The sequence below is a fragment of the Sciurus vulgaris genome, assembly GCF_902686455.1.
Source record: "Sciurus vulgaris genome assembly, chromosome: 5".
Lineage (NCBI taxonomy): Eukaryota > Metazoa > Chordata > Mammalia > Rodentia > Sciuridae > Sciurus > Sciurus vulgaris.
Window position 1 is genome coordinate 58,424,588 of NC_136465.1, and position 16,924 is coordinate 58,441,511.

The window sequence follows — 16,924 nt, forward strand, 5'->3', positions numbered from 1 at the left end:
CCCTGGTTCAAACAAAAGGCTCACAGAATGAGAGAAAATATATGCAAATCATATATCTGATAGGGGACTTGCATACAGAATATATAAAATAGTCTTACAACTCAACAATGATAAGACGATTTAATGATCAGGATCCATTTGGATATACAAATGATCAATAAGTATATGAAAGCACATCAACTTTATTAGTCACTAGGGAAGTGCAAACGAAAACCACAAAAAAAACTTTTTTTTTTTTATCCACTAGCATGGCTGTAATCCAAAAGACAGATAACCAGCTGATAGCAGAAATGTGGATAAATTAGAACACTGCGGGTGAGAATGGAAATGATGCAGTCACTTAGGAAAACCATTGATTAAAGAGTTACCATTTCACCTAGTCATTCCATTTGGAAGTATACACCACCTACACAGCAAAATATATATCTGCATGAATTTTCATAGCAGTAACATTCTCTGTAACCTAGAAGTGGGAATAGCTCCCATGTCCACTACCTGATGACTAATATACAAAATGTGGTATACTATTCAGTCATAAAATAGGAAGGAATTAGTGATATGTGCTACAATAGGTATGAACCTTGAAAGCAATTTGGTAACTGAAAATCAGGCACAAAAAGCATACATACCTTATATGATTCTATTTATATGAAATATCCATAATGGGAAAATTTATAGAGATAGAAAGTAGATTAATGGTTATCAAGAATAGGGTAGGGAAGGAGAAATGAAAGGATTAGGGATGTTTCAGTCAGCTTTTTCACTGCTGTGACTGAAAAAAAATGACCAGAACAATTTTAGAAGAAAAGTTTATCTGGGGATTCACGGTTTCAGAAGTCTCAGTCCATGGACAGCAGGCTCCATTCCTTGGGGGCTCAAGATGGTAGAAGAGTGTGGTGGAGTGAAGCAGCTCATGTGATGATCAAGAAGCAGAGGGGGTGACTCCACTCACCAGACACAAATATATACTCCAAAGCCACACCTTCAATGCCTACCTCTCCAGTCACATCCTATCTGCCTTCCGTTACCACCCAATTAATCTTATCAGGTGATTAATTCATAGACTGGGTGATTTTCATTTCTTCTCTGAACTTTCTTGGATTGTCTCACATGTGAGCTTTTGGGGGACACCTCATATCCAAACCAGAAGCAGGGGTAATATCTAAATGATACAGTTTCTTTTAGGAATGATAGCAAAGTTTTAAAAAGGATTATGGTGCCGGTCACAGTACTCTTTAGAATAATGCATTTTAAACTGGGAAATGCACGTCATGTTACTTATAGTTCAATAAGCATACTAGGAAAGAAAATCCTGTAGTGTTAATCTGTTGCCATGTGTTTAGGAGGTGCTACAGTGCCAGGGGACTTCTCTTGGTGTGGGCTCACCATTCTTCCCCATCCTTTTATGCCAGTCTGCACATGCTCAGGGGAAGGTCAGTCTCATAAGTTTTCTCCCTTTTGCATGGTAACTTATCCTAATTACCTAATATTTTGCCAGATTGGTGGTGGTGGTTCTGGTCCACCCTCAGTCTTAGGCAGGTCTGTGTTTCTGGACCTTTGGGAAGGCCTACTTCACTTCTTCTGCCTCTTTTCTCCACAACAGCCAAAGCCTTCCCTGTATCTGTGCAAAATCTTTTATAAAAGATTTTGTCTGACTCATTCCCAGTGGTAAGCAACAATGTTATTTTATTTTATTTTTTAGACTTTTCCACTAGCAATAGAAATTTGTTTTCTTTTGTTTTCCTTTCATCCTTCCACCAGCCGTCATGGTCTTTACATGTATCCTGCAGGTAAAAGTATTTGTTATTTCTTCCTGGAGGCTTAAGGCTTTAGTTTCCAATGAGAAAAATATAGAAGGTAGTGGAGTGACACTGAATCTTCCCCCACATCTGCACTGAATACGGGTGTGTGTGGGAGGGGAGTTCCTCTCTATGTCCTACCACCAATACATCTTTTCAACACCTGATGAAATTCTTTAGAAAATGGCCTATAAATGAACACAATCATCCCTTGTGTCTGTGGCTTTCATAGGTTTTATACTCTTAAACTGGCTTAGTCTCAGTCCTCAGCAATTTATTAAAATTTTAGTTAACTTCTTTTCACGTGCTTGTATGGTGAACCTCTCTCTTCCCATGCTGTGCTACAACAGTCAGTCTGTTTATCTGGTGTGTCCTAGGAGAGACCAGTCTAGATTTGGACATTCAGTCTTCTCTCATGGGTTTAGGAGAACTTAGGATTTATTTAGTTTGTTCAGATTTTTCTCATTGCTAATGTGGCTAAATTTCTTTTCAAGCTTTCTAATCCTCATTGGAAAACTAATATCTGCTATTTTGTCACTAAAAGTAGTTCTGCATTAATTATATATATATGTATATATGTGTGTGTATGTGTGTGTATACATATATATATTCAAATGCATTGAAGATTATTTTTTTGATAGGAAATACAAACTATGGGAATTTGGGATTAAATGCTGAGTACTTTTAATTTTCATTACTTTTGTTAGATTTCTTAACACATTCTAAAAGGTGGTAACAATTCACATCATTTCTATCTCTATCAGTAATAAAAGCGATAGATATTGTTTTCAATGTTTATCATCTTAGTGGTATAAAGTTATACATGATAGTTTTCTAATAACTTGTAATTTTGTCATTAGCATTTCTATTCTGATTTGTCTTTTTCTATTTTTATATACTTCTTTGTATTTTTCTTGTATATTTTAAGAGCCCATATATATTTGAAATAGAAACCCTTAGTTTGTCATCTACATTACTTTTTCAAAGTCAGTCAATGCCTATTGATCATTTAGATTTTGGTAGACAAAATTTATGTCTTTATAAATTCAAATATTTATTTCAAAATAGGTTTGGATTTCTTGATTTGATTAAAAATATATTCCCTCCTTGGATTTTAAACATGTAATCTCTTAGATTTTCTGCTTAAGTTTTTATGGTTTCGAATTAAAAATTTAAGTGTATAATCTATTCATAGTTAATTTTTGTGTCTGGTGTAAGAAAGGGATGCAATTTTATTTTTTCCTTAGAGCAAATCTGTTTTCCATGCACCTTTTATTAAGCAAATCATCTTTCTCACTGAATTCAAATATCCCATTGTCAGATATTAAGTTGTTATATTTTCTTGGATCTATTTTTTAATTTTCTATTTGGTTTTAACAATCTGTTCATTGTTGTCTACTCTCACATTTTTATTTAGAAGACTTTTCATGTTTCTATCTGGTAAGACAAATTTCTGTATCACTTTTATACCTGTTCTTCTCTTTTGTGTTTTTGATTATTATTAATCATTTGTTATGTAATATAAATAAGATGATTCTTTGCAATATAAAGTAATACTATTTTAATTTTCATCTTATAGTTTTGTGAATTTTTCACAATGAGCACAGCCTTGTTATTTGTAACTGGGAGAAGATACATGATATTTTTAGAAAAGAAAAAGAAGGCCAATAGCATTGAGGCTGAGGTCTCTAGTATGTAAACTAAGCTACATAAAGGCTTTATTAGATCATTATATTGTAGGATACATATTGTAGGATACATATTGTAGGGAGGAAGAGAGGAAAAAGATAGGTGGTCCTTGCTTTTGAAAGTTATAAGAGCATAAATATGGCAGAAGGTATCAGGTGCATGTTTTATAGAACATTTTTATAACATAAAAAGTGAAATAAAATTAATAATTTTTTGTTCTCAGAAAGTTTCCATGAATTGTGACTTGATATTGCAACTTGACTAGAATACCTAGTGCTTTGGTCCCCCTGTTATGTTTCAAGGAACATTAAAAATTAGTGTCCCTTTCATACCTGAAGTGTTCTTTGCTCAAGTGGGACATGGGAATGCAGCTCATTTTCTTAAAAGATGCGTACAACTTTGTTTTGATCAACATTTCTCAAATTTAATTTAACAAGAATCTTTTTTCTGGGACATATCTTAAGTTTTTAATGAAATGCACACAATATACTTTGGAATATGTTTAGAAAGAATGAGGGTGTGAGAGAGAGAAGAGGAAGAAAAGAGAAGCAAAGACAGATGAGAGAATTGGCTTCACTAGGCAACTAAGAAACTAGGAAAGTAGAAGATATTCCTGGAATCAAGTTACATTTATTTAGATTATCTCTAGTCAAAGTAGAAAAACTGAAAACAATCTCAGAAACAAATTCTATCTAAATACTTGCTAGATTCTTATGTTTATCTATAGATTTTTGCCTTGATTCTGGAAAGGAGGAAAAAAAACTATAAATGATATAGTTAAAATTCGTAGTGCCCTTTCTAATAATGTCCCGATTAAGTCATCATTCATTTTTATTTCTGTCTTGCACATTATTTTCCTTTGAGGCTGACAGTTGGTGTTTGGATCACTTAAAAACAAATCTCCTCCATGCTTTTCCTTCCTGTCAAGTTTTAAATCTTCTTTGGAAAGATGCTCAGCATTATCTGAGGAAGAAAATGCTCTGTATCTCATTTTCCTGAGGCAAGTGCTAGTTAACTCTCTGCCTTCAGCAGAGAGGGAGTGTACACGTTGAGGTGAGGTAGAAAAACTGTAACGATTCAGCTTTATCTTATGTGACATTAACATTTTCTTGTGTAACTGTCTGAGGAAATCAAAGCACTTGCCCATTATTTCACGTTCACTATTTAAAAAGTGAATCTATCTTATGTTTGTAGGTACTATAAACATAAGCACACACGTAAACCAATTAGTTCACATTTCTTCTAATTTAAATTCTAGGAAGCCAAGACAAGTCAGGTGGAACAGTTGTGAGGTATATTAACTCATCGAGTGTGGAAACTCGAAGTCAGTATACTTGGTTGTGCTAAGAGATATGCACTTTTAAGATTTTTGTCTTACCAGGGAGAAAAAGATGATTTTCAACTAAAGACAATAGTTTATACAAACAGGTTGAGGCAGTTCAGAATTAGGTCAGAAACTCCTGTATTCAATTCAAATCTGTGATCATTCCATCAAAGGATTGTTTTTAAATTTTGTAACTGTTTTCATGCCTTGTGTTTTGGAGATTTGACAAACTAGAAAACATTATTGCTTTCATTTTTTTTAACTTTTTTAATTAGAGCATTATAGTTATACACAATAGTTGGGTTCATTTTGACAAAATCATACATGCATGGAATTTGATTTCTATCCCTGTCCTCCCACCCCTGATTTTTCCTACTCTCCTCCCTCTATTTCCCCTTCTTTTACTCTACTGATCTTCCTTCTACTTACTTTTTAATTTTTTATTTGTTCTTTTTAGATAAGCATGACTGTAGAGTGTATTTTGACATATTATACATACACAAAGTATAACTTATTCTAATTAGGATTCCATTCTTGAGGTTGTACATGATGTGGAGTTTCACTAGTGGTATTCACACTTGCACATAGGAAAGTTATGTACGATTCATTCTATTGTCTTTCCTATTTCCATCCCCCTCCTTTCCTTTCATTTGCCTTTGTGTAATCTCATTTATTTATTTTTGATTGGTACTTTCTACATATACATAAAGGCAGAATTCACTGTAGTATATTTATATATGCATACAACATGATATTTTTTGCTATTTATATATTCTGGGTATTAATTCCCTACCAGAGAAGCAGGTGGCAAAGATTTTCTTCCATTGGATTGACTCTCTCTTCATTTGGATTTGACTTTTGTGTTGGGTGAGAGATAAGGATCTAATTTCATTCTTCTATATATGGATATCCAGTTTCTCAACACCATTTGTTAAAAAAGTTATCTGTTCTCCAATGTATATTTTTGGCACCTTTGTCAAATATCAGATGACTGTAAGTTTGTGGGTTTGTCCCTCTTTCTTCTGTTATATTCCGTTGGTCTTCATGTCTATTTTTTGATGACAATATCATGCTGTTTTTGTTCTATAATTCTGTAGAATAATTTGAGAATGGGTATTGTAATAACTCCTGCATTGTTCTTGCTCAGAATTGTTTTGACTATTCTGGGTCTCTAATTCTTCCAAATGAATTGAAGAATTTAAGGATTCTTTTTTTCTAGTTCTTTTAAGAATGTCATTGGGGGCTGGATATAGCTCATTTGGTAGAGTGCCTGCCTCGCATGCACAAGGCCCTGGATTCAATCCCCAGCACCCCCCCACCACACAAAAATGTCATTGGTATTTTGATGGGGATTGAATTGAATCTATATATTGCTTTTGGTAGTTTGGACATTTTTACAATATGAATTCTACCTATCCAAGACCATGAGAGAGATCTTTTCACCTTCTAAAGTCTTCTTCCTTTTATTTTGTCAGGTTTCTACAACTTTCATTGTAGAGATATTTCACTTCCTTGCTTAGATTAATTCCTAAATATTTTATTTTATATTATGAGGTTATTGTTAAAGGGATGGTTTTCCTGATTTTTTTCTCAGCAGAATCACTTTTGGAGTATAGGAAAGCTATTGAGTTATGAATGTTGATCTTTTATTCTCCTGCTTTGCTGAACTCATTTATAAGCTCCAGAAGTTTTCTGGTGCAGATTTTTTTTTCTTTTTAGTAGTCTAGATATGGGATCATGTAATCAGAAATCTGAGATAGTTTGACTTCTTCCTTTCCTATTTGTATCCCTTTAATTTATTTTCTTTGCCTGCCTGCTCTGGCTACAGTTTCAAGAATTACATTGAATAGAAGTGGTGAGAGTGGACATTTATGTCTTTTGTTCCTGATTTTAGTAGAATTGTTTTCAGTTTTTCCTCATTCAAAATGATGTGAACTTAGGGTTTGTCATAGGTAGCCTTCATAATGTTGACATAAATTCCTTCTATCCCTAGTTTTACTAGAGTTTTACCATGAATTGGTGCTGGAATTTATCAAAGGCCTTCTCTGCATGTATTGGGATGATTATATGATGCTTGCTCTTAATTCTATTTAACTGGGGAATTACATTTATTCATTTGTGTGTACACAGAAATAACCTTGCATCCCTGGAATGAAACCCACTTGATCATGGTGTAATATCTTCTTGATGTGTTTTGAATGCAGTTTGCTAATATTTTATTAAGGATTTTTGCATCTGTGTTCATTAGGGATGTTTGTCTGTAGTTTTCTTTCCTTAACATGTCTTTGTCTGGTTTTGGTATCAGGTTTTTATAGGCTTCATAGAATGTATTTTGGAATGATTGCTCCTTTTCAATTTCATGGACTAATGTGAGAAAGACTAGGGTTGGTTCTTCTTTAAAGGTCGGGTAGAATTCAGCTGAGAATCCATTTGTTCTTTGGCTATTCTTTGTTGGAAAGCATTTACTTCTGGTTCAATATTATTTCTTGATTTTGGTCAGTTTAGATTTTCTATATCTTTCTAGTTCAATTTGGGCAGGTCATATGTATCTAGAAATTGGTCAATGTCTTCTAGATTTTCCAGCTTATTGGAGTATAAAATTTCAAAACAGTTTCAAATAATCCTCTGAACTTCAGAAGTGTCTGTAGTGATATATCCTTTTTCATCTACACTTTCACTTATTTGGTTCTTCTCTCACTTTCTTTTGGTTTCTTTGGTTAAAGGTTATCATTCTTATTTGTCTTTTTGAATAAATAAGTCTGTTGCATTGACCCTGTGTATTGTTTTTTATTCTTGATTTCATTTATTTTAGTTCTGATCTTTATTATTTCCTATCTCTTACTGGTTTCGTAATTATTTTGCTCATCCTTTTCTAAAGCCTTGAAGTGGAGCTTAAGCTCATTTATTTGGATTCTCTCTTTTTTTTTCAAATTTAGAAATGCCACAATTTATTCTGTTGTATAAAAAAGTCATCCTTATATTATAAAATGTCTTCTTAGAAAAAAGAAATATATCATTTCAGGTCATAAATAACCAGCAAACACACAACTGTTGGCAACTAAATAAACCAATTCTGATGTTTTCCACCAGTGGTGAGAGCAAACCTGCTCAGAATCTATTTACAAGAGAGTACAGTACTTGAACACAAAAGTTGAGGTATTTGGTTCTTCTAGGAGTAGATACTGACATTTGTGAAGGCAGATGGTCTACATAAAAATAAATAAGGTATATATTGTCATACATATATGTTGTTGGGAATAGTAATACTAGTGGATATGTTAAGCATCAAGTTTCTAGAAAAAAGCGGGGCAAGCAAAAACCAGTTCACACATGAGTCCGTTCTCTCTCTCTCTTTTTTTAGGTTAAATATGCTTCCTTTATTACATAAAGCCAATAACTGCTACTTCTAAGTTCAACTGTGCATCTCTACATTTTTCAAAGTGTCATGCCTGTGATGTTAACAACAATCATTTCCAAGTGTCATTGGGTGGTGGCTCCCTATGAGTGTCATCCATGATACCTGCACCCCACTTCACATCGTCAACAAACTGCTCTAGGAAATTTGGTTATCCCAGGTCCCAGAGGAAACATATACTCAGTGTTCTTCTACATCTTATTGTATCAGATGCTTGCAAAGTACGGTTTCAAGCACATCATTGGAAAAGAGGAATCAGGCCTCGCTGCTGTGTTGAGCTTGCAGTCCACTAGTTGGGAAACTGTTTTGAGAATGACCATGAATCTTGGAAATCATGGCATGTCCTCTGGAGAGGGTGCAATGTCTCTTAACAGCTAATTATAATGCAAATTAGGGCTCCATTGTAATCTGCTTTGTTATTTATAATGATAAAACAGTATATTGATAAGCTAGGACACCTGCAATATCTATTTCCTTTCTCTTTTTTGCCCCATTTTGTCAGAGGGACTTGATGTACCCACTATATATTGGTTCAGAGGGTGCTGAGTTCAGCAAATGTCTTGAGGCAGTCACCATCGTGACTACTTAGAACACAGGGGAACTCAGGTGAAATTAAATAAATAAGGGCCAGTAGCCATAAGCCCATCTCTGGAGTTACTGTCTCTCTCTTCTGGAGGAAGAGCCTGTGGTCCTGGTGGGATAGAAGCTCTTCTTCTCTAGTGCCTTCCAGCAGCTATAGGAGGTGGTGATAGGGTTCTGAAGGTAGCTGAGGGCATTGTTTGTGGAGTGGGCAGGGACAGAGAAGAGAAGTTGAAGACAGTGGTGTTGGAGGTGCCTCAGTCCAGCACAGGTATGGTGGGGCTCCTGGTCTCAGCTGAGCAGTGTGGGGCCAGCACCTGGGACTCAAACTGCAGTAGTTGGCCCATGAAGCTGAAATTGGGGGAGATGATGCTTTGCCTCTGCTTCAAAAACTCACAGGCATTGTCAAGCTTCACAGGTTAGTTCTTATGAGGTAAGTGAGGCAGATAGTGGCTGACTGGGAAATGCAGTGGACAAACACCCTTCCCCCACATTCTTGATGAAATCTGTGAGGTTGATGACTTCATTGAACCAGGAGCTGATGTCCACCTTGTGTTTATCCTTCACAGGGATGTTGCTCTTGTACCTCTTTACTGGTTGTGGTCCTTGAAATAGGACAATTAGCTGAGATGTCGTTCAGGGCAGTGATGCCCAAGGCATCCAGCATGTCCTTTCGGGAAGTGTGGTAGGCACTGACTAGGTACAAGAAGTGCAGGATCCCCACTAGGCCACCCTGATCATAAAGCAGGGTGCTGCAGGAATTGCATCTAGATTCTGTACTGTCAGGGACACTAGCACTCAGGGGAAGGCTGAGCCACAGGGGGGTTGACTGTTTGCTACACAGCTCTGGGAAGGAAGCTGAAAGAGTTTCACACCCTCCTAGCAAGGGGTGCTAGTGGGACTCTGGGCCTCACTTGCTCATAGCTCCCCGCCATCAGCACTCCAATTGACCCATGGCAATCTCCTGTTGGTTAGTCCTTTGCACTCTGTAATCTCTTTTTTTAATTTCAGAGCTTAGTGCTATAAATTTTTCTCCTAGAACTGCTATCATACTGTACTAGAGATTTCCATCTCTATGCATCTCTGATTTCATTTGTTTCTAAGAATTTCTTTTTTTTTTAATTCTATGATCAATTCTACATTTAGAAGAGTGAGTTCAATCTCCACATGTTATGTGGTTCTATTATTTTTCATGCTATTCATTTCTAGTTTCATTTCATTATTATCTGGTAGAATGCATAGGATTTTATTTTTTTTTGCATTTTCTAACATTTTATTTATAACCTAAAATATAGTCTGTTTTGAAAAATGCTCCATGATCAACTGAAAATAAGGTAAATTCAGTTGTTTGGGGTGAAACATTCAGTAGAGGTTTATTAGGTCCATTTGGTTTATAGTATTATTTATATCCATAAAATATTGATTAAATTTATATTTGGATGACCTATTGTTGACAAGAGCATTTGAAATCACCTACCCAGTATTACAGTATTGGGGTCTATCTGGGATTTAATGTCAAAAAATATTTTTTAAATGTAATTAAGTACACTGGCATTTGGGGCATATATGTTTACTATTGTTATATCTTCTTGTTGGATTGTTCCCTTTGTCAGAATGCAGTGGCCTTCTGTGTCTTTTCTGATTACATTTTGCTTGAAATCTCCTTTGTTAGAAATGAGAATAGTTATTTCCACTTGTTTTTGGACACCATTTATGTGAAATATTTTTCCCATATTTTTAGCTTCAGCCTGTCAGTGTCCTTGCTATGAGATGAGTCTCTTGCAAACAGAATATAGTTGAATCTTGTTTTTTGATTCATTCTACTAATCAATTCCTTTTAATTGGTTAGTTGAGACTATGTACATCAGTGGTATTATGTATATGTGTTTGTAGTTTCCTGCCATTTTTATTTGTTTTCTATGTTTAATTGTCTTGATTTTTATTTAGTTGGTTACTTTTCTAGTGATCTTCATCTATTCAGGAGGTTTGGGATTTGTTTTTGGGTTCCTTTTTGCAGCTTCTCTTTGTGTATCCTTTTTTGTTCTGGCTTTTTGGTCATGAGTTCTTTTAGTTTGTTCTTGTCATGGAACGTTTCTATCTGCTCATCATTTTGAAAGATCACTTTGCTGAATATAGCAATCTTGGCTAGCAATTGTTTTCTTTTAGAACTTAGAGTGTCTATTTCCAGGGTCTCTATCATTTTAGGGTCTGAGTTGAGAAGTCAGAGTCTTACTGGTTTGTCTCTAAATGTGACCTGACATTTTTTTCTCACAGCTTTTAGTATTCTTTCTTCAATTTTTATGTTAGGCATTTTGATTACAATGTATTGTGAGTGTTTCTCTTCTGATATTTTCTATTTCAGGTCCTCTGTGAATCTTGTATGTTGATGTCTATCTCATTTCTGATATTAGTAAAGTTTTCTGTTACTATTTCTTTGAAAATGTTTTGAGTCCTTTAGCCTGTATCTTCATGTTCTCTTCTATTCCAATGACTCTCAAATTTGTTCTTTTGATGCTACCCCAGATTTCTTGTATATTCTAGTCATGGTCTTTTATTTCTTTCTTTATTGTACACTGAGTATTCAAGTTCATATACCCTGTATTTAAGGCCTGACATTCTGTTCTCTAGGTCTGAAGTTCTGTTGCATATGTAATCTGTTCTGTTGGTGGTACTTTGAAGTGAACTTTTAATTTGATTCATTGTGTCTTTTATTAATATTTCTTTATTTAAATGGCATTTCATCTCCTGTATTTGGTCTCTTAATTCATTCCCTAGGTTTTCTTTCATTGGTTCAAAATTTTAAATATTTTTAATAATATTTTTCTGGGCTTTCATCTACTTTTATGACTGTTGGAGGATTGTGAATTTGGGGGTGAGTATTTTTTTTTTTTTTTTTTTTTTTTTTGCGGTGCTGGGAATTGAACCCAGGGTAAGCACTCTATCGAGTGAGTTATCTTCCCAGCCCTGGAGGTGAGTTTTTTTGGTCTATTTTCTCATGTTTTTAGAGGGCATGGATTGGAAATCATTGAGATGGATTCCCCTTCCTCTTTAATATGTGTGTCATTTTGTGTGTAGTTCCCTTTTTGTTCTGGGACTTCCCACTATTTTTGATACATGAATAGATGTCCAGGGATGTGAGGACCCCCTCTGGTAGTTCCTGCTTGGGGTCTGATTATTAGTTTTGGTCTTTTGCCTCTTCAATTCTATGTGATAAAACAACATTAAAGCTCAGGTGGATATAGAACCTTCACAGCTATGAATATGAATGATCGTATACCTCCCTGGAGTACAGATGCTCCCATGGGGCTGCTACATGTATTTCCTCAATAGCTCTTATGGTCTACCAACAACAAAGAGAGCTTTCTCCCCTTGATATCCAGAGGCTGTAGTCCTAAGTACTGTTTTCTTTGTGCCTATTTCAGTTTCTCTGATTCAGGCACACTCAATGAATTATAGTGGGTAACTGCTAGTGACTTCCTTTATGAGATCCGGATCTCCTATCTCTCTGCTGCTCAGCACTTGTAGATACTGCAACTGTTTTTTACACATGAGAAGGTTTTATATGCCAGAAATCCCAGTTCCCACTGAACTATCCACCACTGGAACAAATGATTTTGGGGTGTTTTTCAATGAGCTGATTACCCCACCAACTCTGTGTCCATTAAGATTAGCCTTCCTCTCTAATGTATGAGTTCCCCAAAGCCATTTATTCATTTATTTATCCACTATACACACTATCTTTTTATGTCTGAATGCATTCCTCCCTCCCTTCAGCCACACTGGATACCTCCACAGGGGGTTAAGCTGGTTCATCTCCAGTGTACTATTTCTTATATTATGCTCAAAGTTTCTGACTTTCTGAGTCTTTATGGTTTCTTTTATAGTACAGTATTACATTTCTTTGAGTTCCCTTAGTTACCCATGTTGCTGAGGAGAAATTTTCTAGCTCTGTAAGTCTGGGGTTAAAGAAATACTGGGAACCAGCTTCAGTCTCCTCAGATTTTTGTCTTTTGAGGGAACAAGTAGGAAGCTAGTGACCAAAGGCTTCTGCAAATAGCTGGGGAAACTGGCACTCTCAAAGTCTTGGAAGCTTGGCTACCTTCTGCCAGAGCAGATGGCAGACTGAAGGAATGTCTTGAAAAGATAAAGAAAAACAACTAAAAACGGTTCCTGGAAAGGAGTTTTAGAATGTTGTGGGGGATATTTACTATACCCTAGAATCAGTGTATGATGCCTTTTACTTTCTCTTGTCTTTCATTGTCTAGACGTTTTCTAATTAACTCCTTGTAAGGCTGTTTTTTTACTTTTAAGTTTTTGACAGACACAAAATTATATATATTTATAAGGCATTATGTGATATTTTGATTCTTATATAAATTGGGTAATGACAGGGTAATCAACATATTCTTTACTTTAAACTTTTAATATTTCTTCATGGTAAGAACATTCAAAATCCTCTCTTCTGTTTTGAGATATAACAACATATTATTTTAAATTATATGATGATTATTGAATATCAAAATTTATTTCCCTTTCTAACTGTAACATTCTAACTTTTGACCAACCTTTTGCCTTCTTCTCTTCCCTCCATTCTCCACAGCCTCTGGTAACCAACATTATACTCTCAACTTCTATGAGATCAACTTTTTTTGGTTCCACATATGAGTTAGGGCAGGCAGTGTTCATCTTTTCTGTACGTTAACTTAACATAATGTCCTCTGAATTCATTCATGTTTTAACAAATGACAAAAGATTTTTATGACTTAACAGTATTCCATTATAAATATATAATGCATTTTGTTTATCCATTTGTCTTTTGGTTAACATTTATGTTAATTTCATATCCTGGCTACTGGGAATAGTGCTGCAACAAACACAGTAGTGTAGGTGTCTTTTGGGCATGTTGATTTGATTTCCAATGGTATTTACCCAGTAGAGGGAATGTTGAATCTTCTATGGGTTTTATTTTTAATTTTGGGGGGAAACGTCCATACTGTTTTCCAAAATGGCCATCCTAATTCACATTCCTACCAACAGTATTCAGAGGTTCCCCTTCCTTCAAATCCTTGCCTGCATTTGTTATTTCTTTTCTTTTTTGACAATAACAATTCTAGTGGGGCTAAGGTAAAACCCTACTGTGGCTTGGATTTGAATTTTCCTGATGGAGAGTGATGACTAACACTTTTTGTTCCTTTATGTCTTAGCTTAATTGCCTCCTCATGTACTTTCCTTGATGACCTCCCAGGTGAGTTCAACTGGTATTTTCTACTACCCTGTTTCAAAGTGTTGTATAATACTCGCTAAACTATTAATTACTGTTTATTTTTGTTTGTTTATAGTTTCTCATTTCTTTAACTCTTAATAGTGTGTAAAACTCATGAAGGTCTTCCATGTATTTTTTTCCTGTGTGATCAGTTTATTTATGAATACATAAATCTAAGATCCACCTTTATACTATTTGAAAGTTCATAATGGTATAGTCACTCAGTATATCACCTGGCAGATTTCAACTGAAAAAAACATCTGATGGATGCTGAATAAAATGATAGTTTAAAATTCTAAACTATTTTAAAAAGAAAGAATAGTACCAGTCAGGATTATAAAATATGTGAAACTTCTAAAAATGTTAATAAAAATAAACCTATGTATTTAAAATTACTTAAAATCAAAAAAGAAATATGCCTTTTTCCCAGAATAGAGGAAAAGGTCAATAATATAATATTGATATATGACAATAAAAGTACGACTTTTTTCCTCTGCCTTCTTTATTGTAAATATTCTCCTCTGGATTAAAAATGTTGTAATGGAAACACTGGGGAAGAGAGATCCAAATTTGGTAACAGGCTACAAGAAAATACCAAGATCCTCTACCTGTGTTAATTTTGTTTATCTCTATGTATTTTAATAAGACTCAGAAAGAAATCTAGAGAACTTCTACTTGCAAATAAATGGATCAGCTGTGCCTTTTCCATCCCACCTACTAAGTACAATTGAACACTTTAGGCATTATATCTAAGACAAAGATGAGAAGGCCCTGATATTCGGGAGAGAAGAAAGTGGAATCGCTCAGCATCCCAACCTGAGAAAAAACACACTGGTGACTTCTCTAGTTTTTCTCCCTGCCTAACAGATCTTAGTCTTGAAGTAGCAAAGTGGAAATGCCTCATGGACAAAAATAAAATCAAACACTTCATCAAAAGTCTCCTCTCCTAAGCCAAAGGACAGGGAAGGACCAGTATAACATGAAAGAATTTAGTGACTAATCACTCTTTGCAATTCAGACACTACAGAGATAATTATGGCTTACTTGCCATCCAAGCTAACAATGGCCAAATGGGAATCCAACCTTCCCTTGCCAAAGGCTGAAACATGGCATCCCAACCTTCTAACATTGTGGTGTCAGGACAAGCTGAATAGAAACTTGGAATTTTTATCTCTTTGGGATGGTAAGGGTCAGTAGAAACCACCTGGGGACACTGAACATTATTCCTTTATCCACACACCCAGAAGTAATATGGAATTCCACTGTCTTTCTTGGATGCTATCAGAAGAGCCCTAGTAGAGAGTTAGGACTTTTACCAGCATCTAACCACTGTGTAATGGCAGCTACAAAAGAGGTTGTTTTACAGCACATCCTATCCCAGTCATGTTGCTATCAGTGGGATAGAACTGGAACTAGGACTTCCACTTCGACCCAGCAGTAAAAGGAAGTGCCACTCCCTACTTTCATTTTTTAAAAAATCTTTAAAAAATTTTTTTAAAATCAATTAATTAATTAATTTATTTTTTACAGACTGCATTTTGATTCATTGTACACAAATGGGGTACACCATTTTGTTTCTATGGTTGTACACAATGTAGATTCATACCATTCCTGTAATCATACATGTACATAGGGTAATAATATCTGTCTCATTCCATCATTTTTCATACCCCCTTCCTCTCATTTCCTCCTACATAATCTAAAGTTCCTCCATTCTTCTCTCATTTCCCACCCCTCTACCCCCATTATATATCACCATCCATTTATCAGGGAAAACATTCGACCTTTGGTTTTTTGGGATTGGTTTATTTCACTTAGCATGATATTCTCCAATTCCATCCATTTATCTGCAAATGCCATAATATTATTCTTTATGGCTGAGTAGTATTCCTATGTGTATTTATACCACAGTTTCTTTATCCATTCATCTGTTGAAGGGCATCTAGGTTGGTTCTACAATCTAGCTATTGCGAATTGAGCTGCTATAAATATTGATGTGGCTGCTGTAGTGTGCTAATTTTAAGTCCTTTGTGTATAAACTGAGAGTGGGATAACTGGGTCAAAAGGTGGTTCCATTCAATAATGTGAAAAGGGAGCCCACAGAGTGGGAGAAAATTTTTTCCACATGTACTTCAGATAGAACACTTATCTCCAAAATTTATAAAGAACTTGCAAAACTTTACACCAAAAATACAAAGAACCCATTCAATAAAAGGGCCAAGGAACTGGATGCTCTACAGAAGAAGATATACAGGCAATTAAGAAATATAAGAAAAAGTGTTCAACATCTCTAGTAATTAGATAAATGCAAATTAAAACAACTCTAAGATTTCATCTTACTCCAATTAGAATGGCTATGATCAAGAACACAAACAATAATAGATATTGGCATGGATATGGGGAAAAAGGCACACTCCCTACTTTCATATCAATGGAGTCCAAGTGAGGAACCTAAAATTCCATTTCTCTTTGTAATAGTAATATAATGCCCACTCCACTTTTTAAAAGTTTTTTTTTTTTTTAAAGCCAGAGTAATATTATAGAAAGAAAGATCAAATAGAAGTTTTAAATAAGATTCAGGGTGTCATAACATAATATGAAAATGTTCTCCAGGTTTCCAATGATATTTACTCATCATACCAAAATCAGAGAAATCTCAAATTGAAAGAAAAGACCATCAGTAGACACCAACATTGAGGTGACATAGATAAGCAAACTTAGCAGGCTTCAAGAGCAATCATAAAAATGCTGTAAGTAAATAATAAATGGAAAGCCTGAACAAGCAAAAAAATAGAAAGTCTCATATGAGAGAGAATATATAAAAACAAGAGTGGTAAATTTAGACCTAAAAATAC

General features: G+C 35.0%; 1 pseudogene across 1 annotated transcript; it reads right to left on the minus strand.

Moving 5' to 3' along the window:
• Positions 1 to 8,881: 8,881 nt before the first annotated feature.
• Positions 8,882 to 15,198, minus strand: LOC306662190 (dual specificity protein phosphatase 1-like; annotated as a pseudogene). Its single transcript has 2 exons — positions 15,114 to 15,198; positions 8,882 to 9,685 (listed from the first exon to the last, which is right to left on the minus strand). The product of its transcript is annotated as a dual specificity protein phosphatase 1-like (transcript).
• Positions 15,199 to 16,924: the final 1,726 nt, after the last annotated feature.